The sequence below is a fragment of the Lepisma saccharinum genome, chromosome 6 (genome assembly GCF_977018435.1).
Source record: "Lepisma saccharinum chromosome 6, izLepSacc3.1, whole genome shotgun sequence".
In the NCBI taxonomy this organism is placed as follows: domain Eukaryota; kingdom Metazoa; phylum Arthropoda; class Insecta; order Zygentoma; family Lepismatidae; genus Lepisma; species Lepisma saccharinum.
Genome location: NC_139234.1, coordinates 26,987,904 through 27,003,769, shown reverse-complemented (window position 1 = coordinate 27,003,769; position 15,866 = coordinate 26,987,904). Strand labels below are relative to the sequence as shown.

The 15,866-nt window shown below is 37.4% G+C and overlaps 1 protein-coding gene across 3 annotated transcripts in view; it reads right to left on the bottom strand.

Annotated features, from left to right (window-relative positions):
- Window positions 1–15,866, bottom strand: part of AP-2alpha (adaptor protein complex 2, subunit alpha) — a 162,500-nt gene that overhangs the window by 118,295 nt on the left and 28,339 nt on the right. The window lies entirely within an intron of this gene.

Below are 15,866 nucleotides of genomic sequence, written 5' to 3'. Positions count from 1 at the left end.
CATCAGAAGAGTATATGGCCGACCTCCTTTTCTTTCGTATTTTTCAAATGGAATTTTCAGAAACGAAATACTTACACAAACGAGACGAGACACGACAGACGAACTTGGAAAAGGGGGTGGGGTACAATGTACTCCTGTACCTCACCCATAATTTTCATAGCTTTGTAAGAGGGTGTTCGGAAAACTATACTTAAACCTACATATTAAGAGATTTTTTAAAGTAGAGATTGTACTGAGACAAGAAATGTCTGCGTTTCCTCTCAATTTTCTAAACGAGACTGAAATAAATATCTGCAAAATCAAAGCGAGACAATCTCGTTCGAAACTCTGGTATCATATGGAGAAATTGCTTAAAATAAATTAAAATTACTATTTGTCTTATCCAGACATATCAAGCATATCTCTTATTGATTTTTTTTCAAGTAAGTTGTATATTTTGTTCACTGTAATTGCAAAGTTAATCCATTACTGACAATTGCGAGCCTATGCTGCCCGGTTTCATCTATTCAGGATAAAATTCCATATTTCGACGGTTCGCAGCGTCGAAACAAGACGTAAAGCAGAAACACGTTAAGAAAAGTTTTTCCTTTAATGGCGTATATACGTTGTGAAACTTTGAGTGGTGACACAATGTATGTGTTGCTTATACTAAACATTTCATGGTTCAGGACGAGATATCTTGCCTTGTAATTAAGGGGTCCACATGCACATTGCTTTGGATTTCACTTTAAATTGTAGATACAGTCTCGATTAGTCTATCTGAGCTTGAAGTGAATCTAGAATAAGTTCTAATAACTTCTGAGTGGAAATCGAAAGACAAATAAGCACAAGCAAGATCGAGAAAGACCTCGCCACACAAGAGACGAGTTGAGGCTGTGACAGTTCTCCACTAGTTGCATCGCGATATCATTGGACATTAATTGCATAAAATCTAATTTTTATATCGAATGCAATATAAACACAACGCCATTTTAAGATAAACTCTAAAGTCAAATGTAAGAAAATTACATTAGTCAGATGAATGCACGAGATAAATGTGACCCACTGCAGGTTGTATGGTTTGCCAGTTGGCTTGTCAAGAGCACTGTGATACTTAGACTTTATAATTTCTTGCAAATATTTCTGCATGACAGCAATGTACTGGGGATCTAAGGAAAGGAAAAGTAGGTTTAAAACTTCTAAATTATTTCTCTAATCAGTTAAGGTTAGGTTTGTGGCATTGAATCCGCTTTCACATTCCGCTATGTAGATGTTGGATTGGATTCACAAGATCTTTGAGTGAGATGGGATTGTTTGATTTGATTTATTTTACTTCGCATCTGCCACTTTTGGCTAATCGCGAAGATGAGGAGGAATGATTATATAATGAAGGAACACTCACAAATAACAACCATCCCAGGCCGGAATTCGAACCCGGGACCTCTGGCGTCGTAGCGCGCTATCACTCCTACAAGAAGGTCGGCGAGGTGGGAATGTGTTTTGGATTTTCTTTGGAGATGTGAAAACCTTTAACTGTGACGCGCACATGCTTTTGCTTACATTATAGTTCACCTTTTCACATAAACTAGGAATTGACATGTCACCCTAAAACACACGCATGTATCTGCAATTAATAATACTACATACGAAAATAAACCTTGACTGGCTGTTATGTCCTAATATTTATGACATAAACAGAAATAATTATCTCAAGATTGGAACTTTATAATTAATATATTAAAACTTGTAACAAGGTTGATTACATGATTAAAACTTAAATCATCCATAAGACACAATAACAAGATGCATAAACGTTGCTATGCACAGACTATGTACATTGGCCATAACTGCTAGTTCACCACATACAATAATGTATTTTATAATATATATCAATCTTCTCCCCTTCTAGAGAAAAAGTTATGAGGGGTAAAACACTCTTGGCCTTTTTATTCTTTCAGATTTCCTTCTTACAAAATCACTTCCTCCCTTCGAAGACAAACTTGTTCCTGGACCAATTCTGCTCGCTTCCTTCGAAAATGAGCTACTCTCTTGCTTCGGAGACGATCTCTGAGCATTGTGTTCTTCACTGTCGCTTAGTTCCTGCCGATGCATTTCATTTTTAATTGGAGGATATGGCCGCGGTGGCTCAGTCGGTAACGCGTCTGACTACCATGCTCAAGGTCCCGGGTTCGATCCCCGGCCGGTTCAAATCCGGGAACTTTTCTAACGGTGGAAGCGGCCCCGGCGCCTACCCAGCGTCGAATAACATGGGTACCTGGGGGAAACCCTGGGGGGTAAAGGCGGTCAGGGGCGTGATGCTGATCACATCACCCCCACTCACGACCGGATCAAGAAAGTGTAGGGCGTTACCCCCACACCCCCTATACGCCTTCATGGCGTGGTGCTATGCACAGGGGAACACTTTCTTTTTTTTAAATATGCATGATATGCACTATCGTCATATTCCTTGGATATTTCTGACTGATTTGAATCTCCTCCTGTTTCATGAAGAATCTTTAAAAATGAATAGTGTACATTTCTGTATCTGCCACTTTCTACATCTCTTACTTTATACACAGCAAAACTGCATCTTTCAATAATCTCTCCTTTTCGATATATCTTTCTTTCAGGGCAGTAATAATATACGTTACTTCCAATTGAAAATTTCTCACATTCATAATGAACATTTTTAGTGTCATCTTTAATGATTATATTACTTGCAGTGTTGTAAGAAAACATTAATGAACTTGGAGATGTTCCAGTTGATGGCAATGAAGTGTTGTTATGCCAGTGTATTACTGTACGCAGTAGTGATTCTACTTCAGTATTTAATTTTCTAACATCCCCTTTTGGAAAATCTCCTATGAGGGTTAGATACCTTTTCACGGTATTGACTGTTCTCTCAGCCAACCCGTTTCCCGAAGGTTTATATGGGCAGGAATGCTTTAGTTCAATGCCCAACCTTTGGCAGAACATCTTAAATTGTTCACTTGCAAAGGGTTGTCCATTATCTGAGACTAACTCTTTTGGAGAACCAAGTATGTAAAATTGGCTTTTTAAATGTCTAATTGCTTCCTGAGCCGTTAAATTAGAACATTGCCAAACATTCAAAAATTTCGTGTGAGCATCAACACACAACAGGAATAAATAACCATTGAAATAGAAATGATCGACATGTACACGTTCCATGGGCTGTGATGTCGGTGTCCATGATGTAAATTGTCGTTTTGCTGGAGCTCTTGCATTCGTCTGACAAGCATCACATTTTGCAACAAAACTTTCAATGTCAGAAGTCATTTTTGGCCACCAAACTAAATCTCTGCAAATCTGTTTTAATCTCACTACTCCACTGTGCAGACCATGAATTTGAGTGAGAAACTTGCATCGCAGTGTCTCTGGCAATACAATTCTATTTCCCCACATCAACAATCCATCTTCTGTTGACAGTTCCAGACGTTTCTTCCATAAAACTATTGCTTCCTCATTCATATGTGGATCAATTCCTCTTGGCCAACCATTCTTAACGTAAATTGTTATTTTAAACAACAATTCATCGCTTTTTGTATGCTCCTTGATCTCAGATATGCGTAACGGTTGTAACTTTTGTTCTAGATCTGCATACGCTGTTAAAACAAAATCTGATTGCAATTCTTCAGGTAGTGGTAATCTTGACAAAGCGTCTGCTATTGGAACCTTCTTAGAATACACTATTTCGTAATTCAGAGATGCCATGAATATTTTCCACCTCTGCCAACGTGCATTGTGTTGCATTGGCACTGGTGTATTAGAATCAAGCAAAGATTTCGCAGTCGTTGAATCAGTGTATATTGTAAATTTTTGACCTGCCAGATATAAGTAAAAATGTTTCACAGACGAAACAATGGCTAATGCCTCTCTTTCTCCCTGACAGTAATTCTTCTGAGCAGGTGAAAGTGTAGCTGAAAAACACGCCACTGTTCGATGTTCGCCATTTATCTTGTGCCCTAATCGTCCTCCAACACCGTAGCAAGAACTATCCGTTTCTAGGATTATTTCTTTTGAAGGATCGAAAGGAATTATAGCAGGTGTCTGAACAATCTTATCTTTAACAGCCTTAAATTCCGATACACATTGATTAGACCACAACCATTTTTCGCCTTTCCTCAGAAGTCGATATAGGTGTGGTATTGTAGATGACAAGTTGTGTAGAAAACGGCTTTGAAATGCAACCATCCCTAAGAAACTTTGCAGTTGTACCTTATCCTTTGGCTCTGGACTTTCTAAAATAGCACGCACATGCTTTTCAGTTGGTGTGATTCCATTTGCCGTGAAACGTCTTCCTAAGTAAATCACTTCTTGCACTAGGAATTCAGATTTACTTAAATTGACTTTAACATTATAATCTTTAAAGCGCTCCAGAACTTGTTTTGTTCTTAGGAAACATTCTTGTAGACTATCTCCAGAAATGATAACATCATCAATAAATGCTGCAACTCTTTCCAATCCTGTTAAAATTGAATCAATTACCTGTTGGAAAAGCTGAGACGAAACATTTGTACCAAATGGTAAACGTTGCATTCTGTACAAGTGAGAATCATAATTTAAACACAATATGTTTTGTGAGTCTGGATGCAAACTAACTTGTAAAAATGCTGAACGTAAATCAAGCCTGGTGTAGTACTTTCCTATTTTAACTTTTTGTAAAATATCAGGAAAATCTGGTAGAGGATACACTAAACCATCGGTTTGAAAATTGACCGTCTTCGAGTAGTCTACACAGACACGTATAGAATTATTTGATTTCTTAACTGGCACAATAGGACTAGCCCATTCTGAATGTTCTATAGGAGCTATAATATTCTGCTTACACATATTATCTATTTCTTGTTTTATTTGATCTCGTAATGAATACGCTATTCTGTACGCTTTCCTGAACACAGGCCTAGCATTCTTCTGTAAAGGTATTGATACCTTGAAATCTTTAATGGGTGTACTAATATCCTCATTAAACAATTCTGCAAAAGATGTCAGTAATTGTGAACGACAGTCTTCAATGTTCATTTGTTTTACATTACTTGAATTATGTACGTCGGCTTTACGTTTGTTCATAATCATGGCTTTGCTATTTTGCCCTTGCACATTTGATGTTCGTGAACATTCACCTATATCATCAATCCTTTGCTGATGTACCTTTGGAGTATCAATTATGCTTGAACGCTGATTTTTCGAACAAGCATCTGGTAGCGAATCTTTTGATTCAAGACCTAAGCATGCATGTGTAGAATCTTCCTTTTGAACATAATAAGTTTCAGGAAACTCATTTAGAAGTTTGCTGCGCCAATCACCAAATAATATGTTCATTCCAACTCTACCAATTAATATATTTGTATTGATATTATCGCCAACAACAAAAGGCATCATGTACATTTTGCCATGATAGTAAAGTTTTAAGCTTAATTGGCCTAATAAACACAATCTTTCACCTGATATCGAAGTATATGAATTTAATAACGGACTCAGTGTGAAGTTGTCAATAATATTAGTTAACAAATCTTTGGAAATGAAATTAGCAAAACTACCAGAATCGACAATAGCTTCTAACGATTGGTCTTGTATTATAATATCAATGTACAAAGGTAAACGTTCATTTCTCAATGAAATGTGATCAGATGCGTGTTGCAAATTAGAAATAGATTCGTTTGCTTTTTTATTGCACATTTGTTGCGTGTTTGTAGTTAAAAAAGTATATGCACTATCTTCTTGCACAGAGAATAAGCTATGTTGAGAATTGTATTCTCCATAACCATTAGCTTTGGAATCCAAATTACTGTTTCTCATTTCACAATTTTCTTTATACATACTAGATAAATTGACGGCAGGTTCCTTGCATTGTTTATTTCTATCGAAACATGCAGCCAAGAAATGCCCTTTCTTCTTACAGAAACTGCAAATAGCATTGAATGCAGGACAGTTCTCTTTGAATGTACAACCTAACCTTGCACAGCGTTTACATTTTATATCATTTGCCTGATTTTGCCGTGATACAAATTTTTGGCTAAATTCAGTATGGGGTTTAGATTGTGTCTTGCCTTTGGATGCATTATTTGTTCCGAATTTTGATTCTCTTGTATCTTGTTGATTCTTTGAAAAATGAGCTTTAGCAAACGAATTGTTTGTACCGAATCTACGTGAGCCTTGTATTTGCTTATTTTCACCTACCAAAAATGCATTTTGATTGACTTTATTTTTATTTGTGCGTATTATCTCATGTTGGAGTACTACATCACAAACCTTTTCGAATGTGTTGGGCATGTCTGACAGTAATCTATCTTTTAGTATACTATCGGGTATTCCAAACACAAGTTTTTCTCTAAGACGAGTGTCTAATTCATCTGTTGTAAACTCACAAGTTATTGCAGCAACTTTTAAACGATTTATGTACGATGTAGCTGTCTCACTTTGCTCTTGCTTTATTTGCATAAAAGCGAATCTTTGAATCCATTTATTAACCTGTGGTGCATATATTTTTTGCAGTGTATCAAAGAATTCCTCCAAGGTGCAATCTTGTGGATCCTTTGGACTTAATCTGTGTTCAAGCTCTTGATATGGTAAACTACCGATTACAGAAATAAGAGTAAACACTCGTTTCCTTTCTTGTATATCGTTAGCCTCAACAAAAGCCTTGAATCTTTTAATATACGAATTTATATCCTGGCTTGGGTCATAAGCCTCAAATGCAGGTATAAAACTTATGTGTTTTTCCATACTGGCTCACTTGGACTTAATTACTATAATTCTACTTACAGTAGTAATTATTTATCTTCTTTAATCCTCGTCGCCATTTTGTTATGTCCTAATATTTATGACATAAACAGAAATAATTATCTCAAGATTGGAACTTTATAATTAATATATTAAAACTTGTAACAAGGTTGATTACATGATTAAAACTTAAATCATCCATAAGACACAATAACAAGATGCATAAACGTTGCTATGCACAGACTATGTACATTGGCCATAACTGCTAGTTCACCACATACAATAATGTATTTTATAATATATATCACTGGCTCTTCATACTGTCCACCAAAGATTGAAAAGAAAAAGGAACTGTCGAGCGTATGGTTTTCCTTGCTTGCTCCGAGATCTCAACGATTTCGATTTGTACATGAAATGAATGATGCTGTAGTTCTTTCAGTGCTTGAAGAGCGTCATTAGGTATAGCTAATTATATTACAAATAAATGCTTGTCAAATGTTTTACAAATATTCCAAAGTTAGACCTCTTACGAGTTGATCGGGAATCATCTCGACTCATTTTTTGTTTTGTTTTATAATACAACGTCCTCTAGATGTCTGAGAAAATACCGGCTTCTAAAAGGCATTGGATGTGGTACACATCAGACAAAAATGGTTTACATATATTTTTATGTGTACCTAGGTAGCTATGGGACTTTAAAATTACAATGAACTGAACTGAATGGAACTATAAGTGTGATATATTCAATAATATGGTATCTATATCCAGTGGGTTGAGATCATTAATTTTGGTTGGAATGACTCAAGATAGAGGGGAGAATCCTCATTACTCCCTTTAATCTCACCCTGCATTAAAAAAATAGATTTATCTTTGTTCGCAATTTTCACATTTCGAACTCTTGATTTTCAGTTCCGTTAAATTCAAAATGAGCAAAGGGTCCAGATCTTCATGTTTCGGAATTGTTATCTGGTCTTAAGAGCTGTTTTTAAAATAACAATAAATTCTAAGAAAAACAAAGAAATAAAAATTACATTGCATTTATGCATTTAAAAACAACAACAGGAAATTCGTGTGTACTGTCCATCCATGCCCTCACATTATACCTAGGTATAAGCACCTGTGAAGTATGTGTGTGTGGGAGGCTGAATTTTGTACCCCCCCCCCAAATGAAAAACGTTCCTGCGACACTGCTTTCACGCACGTACCTAGAAATATATTTCTGGAAGCTGGTGCCCACAGGAGGGATTCATGACGCGCCTGCGTCATGGGAATTTTTGGGGGGATCGTTTAGTTTGACTTGTCACTAGTTTGATTTTTAGTTATGGTTATTAGTTTTTCTTCCTACCTGTGAGTAATCGCGGCAATTGGGTTCAAATAGAACAGCACCTCTTATGCCTTTAGAATCGGTTTGGAAAGGGGGCGCTGTTCACATCAATACAAGGTTAGTCAAGCAGACAAACTATTAAGAATAAGGTTGATTCAGTATACTAACAATGGCAGTGAGCCTGGGCAGTTCTATGTTAGCAGACATGGAAGTGAGCCATGCTTTTTCTTTCTTAATCTTTTAATTCCAACTGGAATGAAAGGATTCGAATTTCATGCGCCTTTCAATTGGCATCTTGACCAGTGCTAAACTATCTGGTGTTCCTTTGTGGTAGTTCCGAGTCGGCTCGGAAGTTCCGACACGCGGACTTCAGTTTTGTAATTGTAATTTAGTAGTGTTGGATGATTTCAGGCACGATTTGTTTCGCTTGTATGTGTTCCTGTGCTACGACTGACTGGATAATTGTAACATACTGTCAGCTTTAATTGTTTAAAACATAAGTATTTCGAAAATTTATTATTTAAAAAAAAAAGAGAATCAAATTATCGACATTCAAACAAAAATCAATTACTTCATGTTTATCCAAACTATATTTGTGTGTGTGTGGGGGGGGAGGTATGATGAATAATTCTTTTGGGGGGATTTTGATGAACGATTTGGGGGGATGCGTCCTCGGCCTAGGGGGGGGGGATGGGCACCCCTGCCTGGGTCCTCGCACATTAACTAATCTTATTGTATAATAAAGATAATATAATTAAGAATGTAGGGCCTATGAATATTATTAATTACACTTATTATATAGGGCATTATTTTGTTATATGAATGTCCATAAATATTCACTTAACCAAATTAATTTCTACTTAAAATCTCTAAAATTTGTGAAAAAACATCTGTTCTACCAAGGAATTTATCATCATAATAGAAAAATTGAATGCCTATTGTCTGAGGCATTGGCGTTCGTCGATTGTTTTCTCGGGGGGAGGGGGTGAACTTGGATGGTGCATGTGTGCGTTCAGTGGTACAGGAAATTTCTTCATCTGGGGGTACAAAATTCACCCTTCATATAATTTTGTAAATAAATAAACACACACACACACATACATATAATGTAGGGTCATGAAAAATTCCATTTTAGAAGAGCACACACTAATTTCCTATTTTTTAATAGAAAGTTTTTTTTTCAGAATTTCTGGTTATTTTAAAAACAGATAATTCCGAAACATTTAAAGCTCTAGACCTCGTTTTGGGCTCATTTCGAATGCGATGGAACAGAAAATCAGAAGTTTGTCATTTGAAAGAATCTAACAAATATTCATCTTCTATGCAGGGTGCGATTTGAAAGGACGATAGGAGGGATTCCCCCTTGTTTATAAATATTCTGGTTATGAATTGCACATCTCAATCCTCGGATCATTATTTCCAACCCACTTGTAAACTATATCGTAGCTACTTATGGTGTTCCAGTTGGAATTCAATTAACTGTACTGCACCAAAGGTACATACAAAAATTTGGTAACGCAATTTATGGCGACTGTGTACAGTGGCGGCAATTTATATGGGCCCGTGAGGCCCGAGCCCATCGAATAATTTTTGTGATTTTTTGTGAACTTATAAATTCAAGTTTTTGTGTCCACCCAATGTTTTTGAAAAGTTGGGAGCCCCTGGCAATAACCAGAGGAAACTTTCCATCACGCCCTTTATTTCGAGTACCATCCTGTCAATTGTGAGCGAGTTTTGTTTTAGGTCCACTTTGTGCACGGATAGACTAATCGGGACAGAGCCTGCAGCTCAAAGTGGGATCTGAACCACTATGGGCCTCCACCCCTTGATTACAAGGAGACGATATTACCACTATGCCATCGGGGAGGCATTCTCAAACGCATAGGCGGAGTTCTGGAGGAGCCAGGGGGGCCTGGCCCCCAACTTAAAAATACTAAAAAAATAACATGATTAAGTTCAGTTACTACATTTTTTATATGAAGCCATACCGCAAATCTTGGCGTTTGGCATGATGGCATGTGCGGTAATTGCGCCGCAATAGCGGGTCTTAGACGATTTGATTGATGTGTACAGTTTGAAGAAAGAAAAACGTAAAATGACTTTGTATTGAGTCAACAGTTACTGCTGAGGCATCAAAAGAACTTTTCAATTTAATTTTTCTAAAATTTCTGGAGCTTACTATTGTATAGTAACTTTTTCTAAAGTAATACGAGTATTGTATCAATAAAAAATTAATGAAATGCAAAATGCAATAAGCGTACTGTTTTGCTTATCTTAAAACTGACAACCAATATCCTAATTAATATTTGTTTACTTAAGCGAGAAAATTTAACATTTTCAAATCTAAAAGGCCTAGAACTCTGTGTTTTTAAGTTGTTGTGTTTTAATTTCTGGGGGAAGGTCTCCGGACCCCTTATAAGTTAGGAGATATTCAACGACCCTCACGTACATCATAAGCTTCTCCCAGAGTCTGGCTCCCCCAAAGCAAAAGCTCAAACTCCGCCCATGCTCAAACGATTTGACCTGTAAACAATTTCATGAATTATTCTTGTAACAAGAATATGAGATAAAAGTCAAATATTGTACGTTTAAAAATTCTTAACTGATTTCAGTCGGGAAGACTTTAGTATAACAGGCATGAGGCAAATAACTTGAGAATAAAATGGTAACACTACGTATTGCAAGGTTGTTCAAGGTCAAGGAATTTAAGTAAATTCAATTCCGGTCCAGGAGAGAAAATCGGCAACCGTAAATGGGTTCTGGATCGTATTTCAATTCTGTCCAGGAACCTTTTTTCTCCGGATCAATTTAAATATGATTTGTTCCAAGTTTCGTAATGAAATGTAACAGTACGCAACTTGTACCGAATTTAAATTGTGCGAGAGAAAAAGAAGGTTAACCCAATTACAATTTATAGGCTCCTGAACCTTTAACAATCGCTGATATACAATGCGTTGGTTTTGGCTCTGGGCCGAGATAGAGCGTGAACAACTTTGAACAACTCTTAAACACAGGTTAGTACTCGTTATGCAATATAAATATAATTGTCTACATGCTAAAGATACGTGCGTAAATAAGCGAGACGTTACGGGACAAAAATGTCGGTACCTGCGCGATGTCACGCACTATCTCGACCCAGAGAGGGTAATTAATTGCCTTTTCTTGCGGGGAAGGCTGGATATGCAATAACGTATTTTAACCATTGCTCTGAAAGTTGTTCAAGGACAAAAATGCTAATTGGATGTCATTTTAAGGGTGATAACTTGATTGATATGTTTGACTTTGGTAACGTGATTGATTTTACTTCGCTTTCATGCCACTTTTGACTAATCGCGAAGGTGAGGATGGATGGTGAAGATTAAATCAGAAATGTGTGATGGGTTAAATTAGATTAGTTTACGTCGCTTTCCTGCCACTTTTTAGCTAATCGCAACGACGAGGATAAGCGATATGATGAAATTGGCTAAGGGATACTCACAAAGAACACCCAGGCCAGGATTCGAACCCGTGACCTTTGGTTTTACAGCACGCTGTCGCTGTGATAACCACTCCGCCACGGAGGTCGACAAATGATGAAGGGATAATCACAACACAAATCCCACAGAGGATTACACCAGATAATATAAAACTAGTAGTTTTTATCTGATTATCTTGGCTGAGTCTCCAGACGCCAGAGCATTGCTAGTATGCAAGATGCAGTCAAGGGTATTTTCCGATTTGGTTTCTTCCGTTCACTTGACAGTTTTAACTTTCTCAAAATTTCAGGAGGGGCTGTGACCTCATATGCTTCCCCCACCCAGTGCCTACAGAGGAAGAAAAGCGACGTGAAATTAGAAAAATACAATTAATGTCTTACAGTAAATAGCACCTAAGAACGACCTAATATTCGTGTTAGCTTTTGTTATATTTTATTCTATAATATTGAACAGGGGCGGCGCCAGAAATTTTCGACCGGGTGGGCAGAAGCTCCATATTAATAGATTAGGGTGGGCAGTTTAAATTTAAGAACATATATACGATGTGCATGTAAGACGTATATGTATCCCCACCTCTCTTACACTCCCGATTTTCTTCTTGCTTCTTTTCTCTTTCCTTTTCTTGTTTTCTTCTTTATTCTTTTCTAATCTCTTCTCGCATCTTGTTCCATTTCCTTTCGCTTTGTCTCTGCTGAACACAATTATTTCAACGAAGTGTTTACCCATGCGCAGCCATACATTCTAATCACATTCTTTCGTGCATGTTAACACAGTGAAATAAATGTGAATTAGTTTTAAGCTTGTGTTGCAAATACAAGGCACATACTTCATTTTATGTACTCGACGACAGTGATAGAAAGTGCGTTGGTAGATAATCGTGAAGTTTCTCGTAATTTAAATGCATGTCCTGAGCATACGGTACTATTTTCATTGTATGAGTTTTTGACTGAAAGTTTTCTTACTCCTTGGGGGTCATTTTTCTGAGCTTACATGGTTTGTACAACTGACAAATCTATCTGAATATTTGTATAGGTCTTGTCAGTTCTTACGGCGGGCGTTCTAGAAGCTGGTAAGGGAAGTGGGAAGCGGGGAATTCGCCGCAGACCAAACAGGTAACAGCAGTGGCGCCGAGAGATACGACGTGGTGGAAATAAGTACTACCTTAACCTCGTTCTACAGGCTGCTGCGTTTCTTATCGCGCTGGATTGGTCGCTTCCCCACTTCCCTTGCCAGCTTCTAGAGCGCCCGCCGTAAGAACTGAAAAGAGCTATAGCAGCGGCGATTGGGTGCCAACATTTGAGGGGCAAGTACAATATACTTTTTCTTGGTAGAAAAGGCATAAGCATAGAGAGGCCATAGTGCGGGGGCAAAAAGTGGCGGGGCGAACCCGCTCCTCCTAATCGCCGCCACTTAATGTTTGGATTAAAATGAACGTCTTATTAGGAATGATTTGAAACACACACGGAAAACCAATTATTCTTTGTTCATTGTCTATGAAGTATTTCTAGGCTAATGAAAGGCTATTTTGACAAAATATCACTCATAAGTAATAAACAAGTACGATTGAGAAATCTGTTCAGAATTCAAAACATTATTAGCTAAGTTGCTATTCGTTTTCTGAACTGTCATGTTACTAATGCGGGAGAAGCAATACACGTATTGTTGGTTACATGAACATATTTTTTGAGGTAACAAAATGATTTAGGACAGAAGGAATTTATCGAAGTTGATCACCGCACCAGTAATAATTTTTCTATTTTTCATAGTTTTCATAGATGACTTGGGTTGCATGGCTTGACCATTTCGAACACGAATGTCAACCTCTATCCTGTGCAGCATACCCTGGAAACTTTATTCTTTCATTTCAACCAGTCCTGGCGCCTGGAACTACAGTCGAAGTAATCATTTATGGGGGTTTGTACTTTGAGTGTCAGCATGTGTTTGTTTTCGCCCCTTCGTTACTTTCATCTGATCACCATTGAACCTTATCGTCGTCATTATCAAACTTAGCAGAAAAAATACTTAAAATAAAACAAATAAACCACAACTTACTCCTCCAAAAATGGAGTCTCATTACTTCATACCTCTTAGAAAGTTGAGGTGGTAGTTTCAATTGTACAGTGTTTCATTAGTGGATCAAGGCAGGCAGCTAATTCCGTGAACAATGACGTTTGCTTGCAGAAAGTCTGAAATATTTATCTCAGGCAATCACCCTCTTAAAATGGACGCATCTTTTGTGGTGATAAAATTACACGTTTGGTGCGAGTTCTGTCTGTATATTTTTCCATAATGGCATAACGCTGTCGCATTATAATGAAGAGGTCATGTGTTCGACCCCCGCCTCCTCTGGTGGAAGCACAATGCACACTGGTTCGGACTACATGTTAAACTGTAGGTTTAGTCCCGATTAGCCTATGTGAGCATAAAAGTGGGCTTAAAAACAAACTAACAAAATCGTCATCTGGATACTTCGTAACTTGCTTTTCTTTAATTCAGCTGCATCTACAGATTCTGTCGACATTTTCGGCTGATTCGTATGGAACGAGGATTTTTAAATAGGATAAGCCACTCATTAGCAATTGAATAATTCTGTAGCTTTTTCCATACATAACTGGTTTATTAAAATTTATTCACTTCGGTATTGTAGTGACTATTGTGATCCCTTCTTATTAGTAGAACGAATAAAGTTGATATTTCGCATACCTACCATATTTGAAGATGACAGGTATATAAAAATTGTAATGAAATTAAAAAAAGAACACTTCTGGAATTTCAATGCAGAGCTAATTAAAACTATACTATACTCTCTGGCATACTTAAAACCCGAAGGTTTATGGCTGCAGCAACACAAGCCTTCCATCTGTCCCTATCCGGGGCAAATTCAATCCATGATGATGTTTTTATTTGTTTGTTTGGAGATTATTTTAACGATACCCTGGTCGGGATTTATATGTGTATGTGGAGACCGGAACTTACAGCAGAAAGACCTCACTCCAATCTCCTCTACACAGTTTCAGTTATAACTTCTCGCCAAGTTACATGGTGTCGTTTGTTATTATATTATTTTTCACCACATCCGAACTACCTATTTTTTTCATTATGTGGTACTTTACAAAGCAGTCTTTTCCAGTTAAGGACCGGAGCTGTAATCCTCAAGTTCACCCTAAATTCTGATCTAATCTTGATCATACCCTGCATAATTTTGAGACTCCTAAGCCTACTAGCTGCTTATAATCATGAAAGTATTCATTTGGTCACAGTTTTTGTTTCAGTAGCTGTAGTAATTACTTTCACTTTCTAATGACTAAATTTTCATGGGTTGATAATATGTGAACATTTCTAGCATAGATAATATTCACAAGTAAAATATACATGTTATGAACACCAGAATAAACTTATTTATTGAATCATTCATATATCCCCAAGTATATGTACTTATTGAATTTGATTGGGTGGGCAATCGGGTGGGCACAGGAATTTTTGGGTGGGCGCTTGCCCACCCGTGCCCACCCCTGTCGCCGTCCCTGATATTGAATACGCTAATTCTATGCGCTGGAACTGACTGATATTTTCATCCCTACACTTATTTTGCGCCCGACACTCGCATATCGCGTTCAAAATATTCTCAAACATCAGCGCCATCGAGTGGTCTAGTGTTATTTACAAAGTCTTTGGTGTCGTCTACATGAAGATTTCAGCGCCATCTCTGTGCCAAATTCAGGAACTACGTTAACGATACTTCTGCGCTCACGCTGGTGGGCATTGAACCGATTGAAGTCACTCGCATTTGATACCACAAATATTTCGCGGTTTCAACTCACGTTCCGCGAATTATATTGCGTTTTTGTCACTCTTCCTGATTCAAGTTGCTAACGCACACACACTGATTTTAGAATAACAGAAATACCGAAATGTCCTTTTAAAGATACCAAGTTTCTTAAAAATGTATTTCGGATATCAACAAATTGAAGTGAAAACCTGATCATCTTGGTATTTTATTTGTACGCATTTTGGTCGTCTTACGTCATTTTTCAGCCCCTCTAAGTTAATCATAAGGTTATTAGAGCCCCAATTTCCCGGAAATGTCCTATTTTAGTCATATCCGGGAAGAATTGGAAGAAAAATTGTAAATTGCCAACATTTTGAGGACAATAATATGAGAAAAACTTGTTTCCTGAAAAAGCACGCAATATTGTTATTGACAGTATGGAAATTGGGGTACGTGAAGGAACGCCGTCGTACTACTATGAGATTTTTCAAATTACGAAAGCAACGAAATGTAGTAACTATACCGAGTCCCAGTGATCTCTGGAGCGAACGAACGAAAACGAGTACCTATCTGCTCA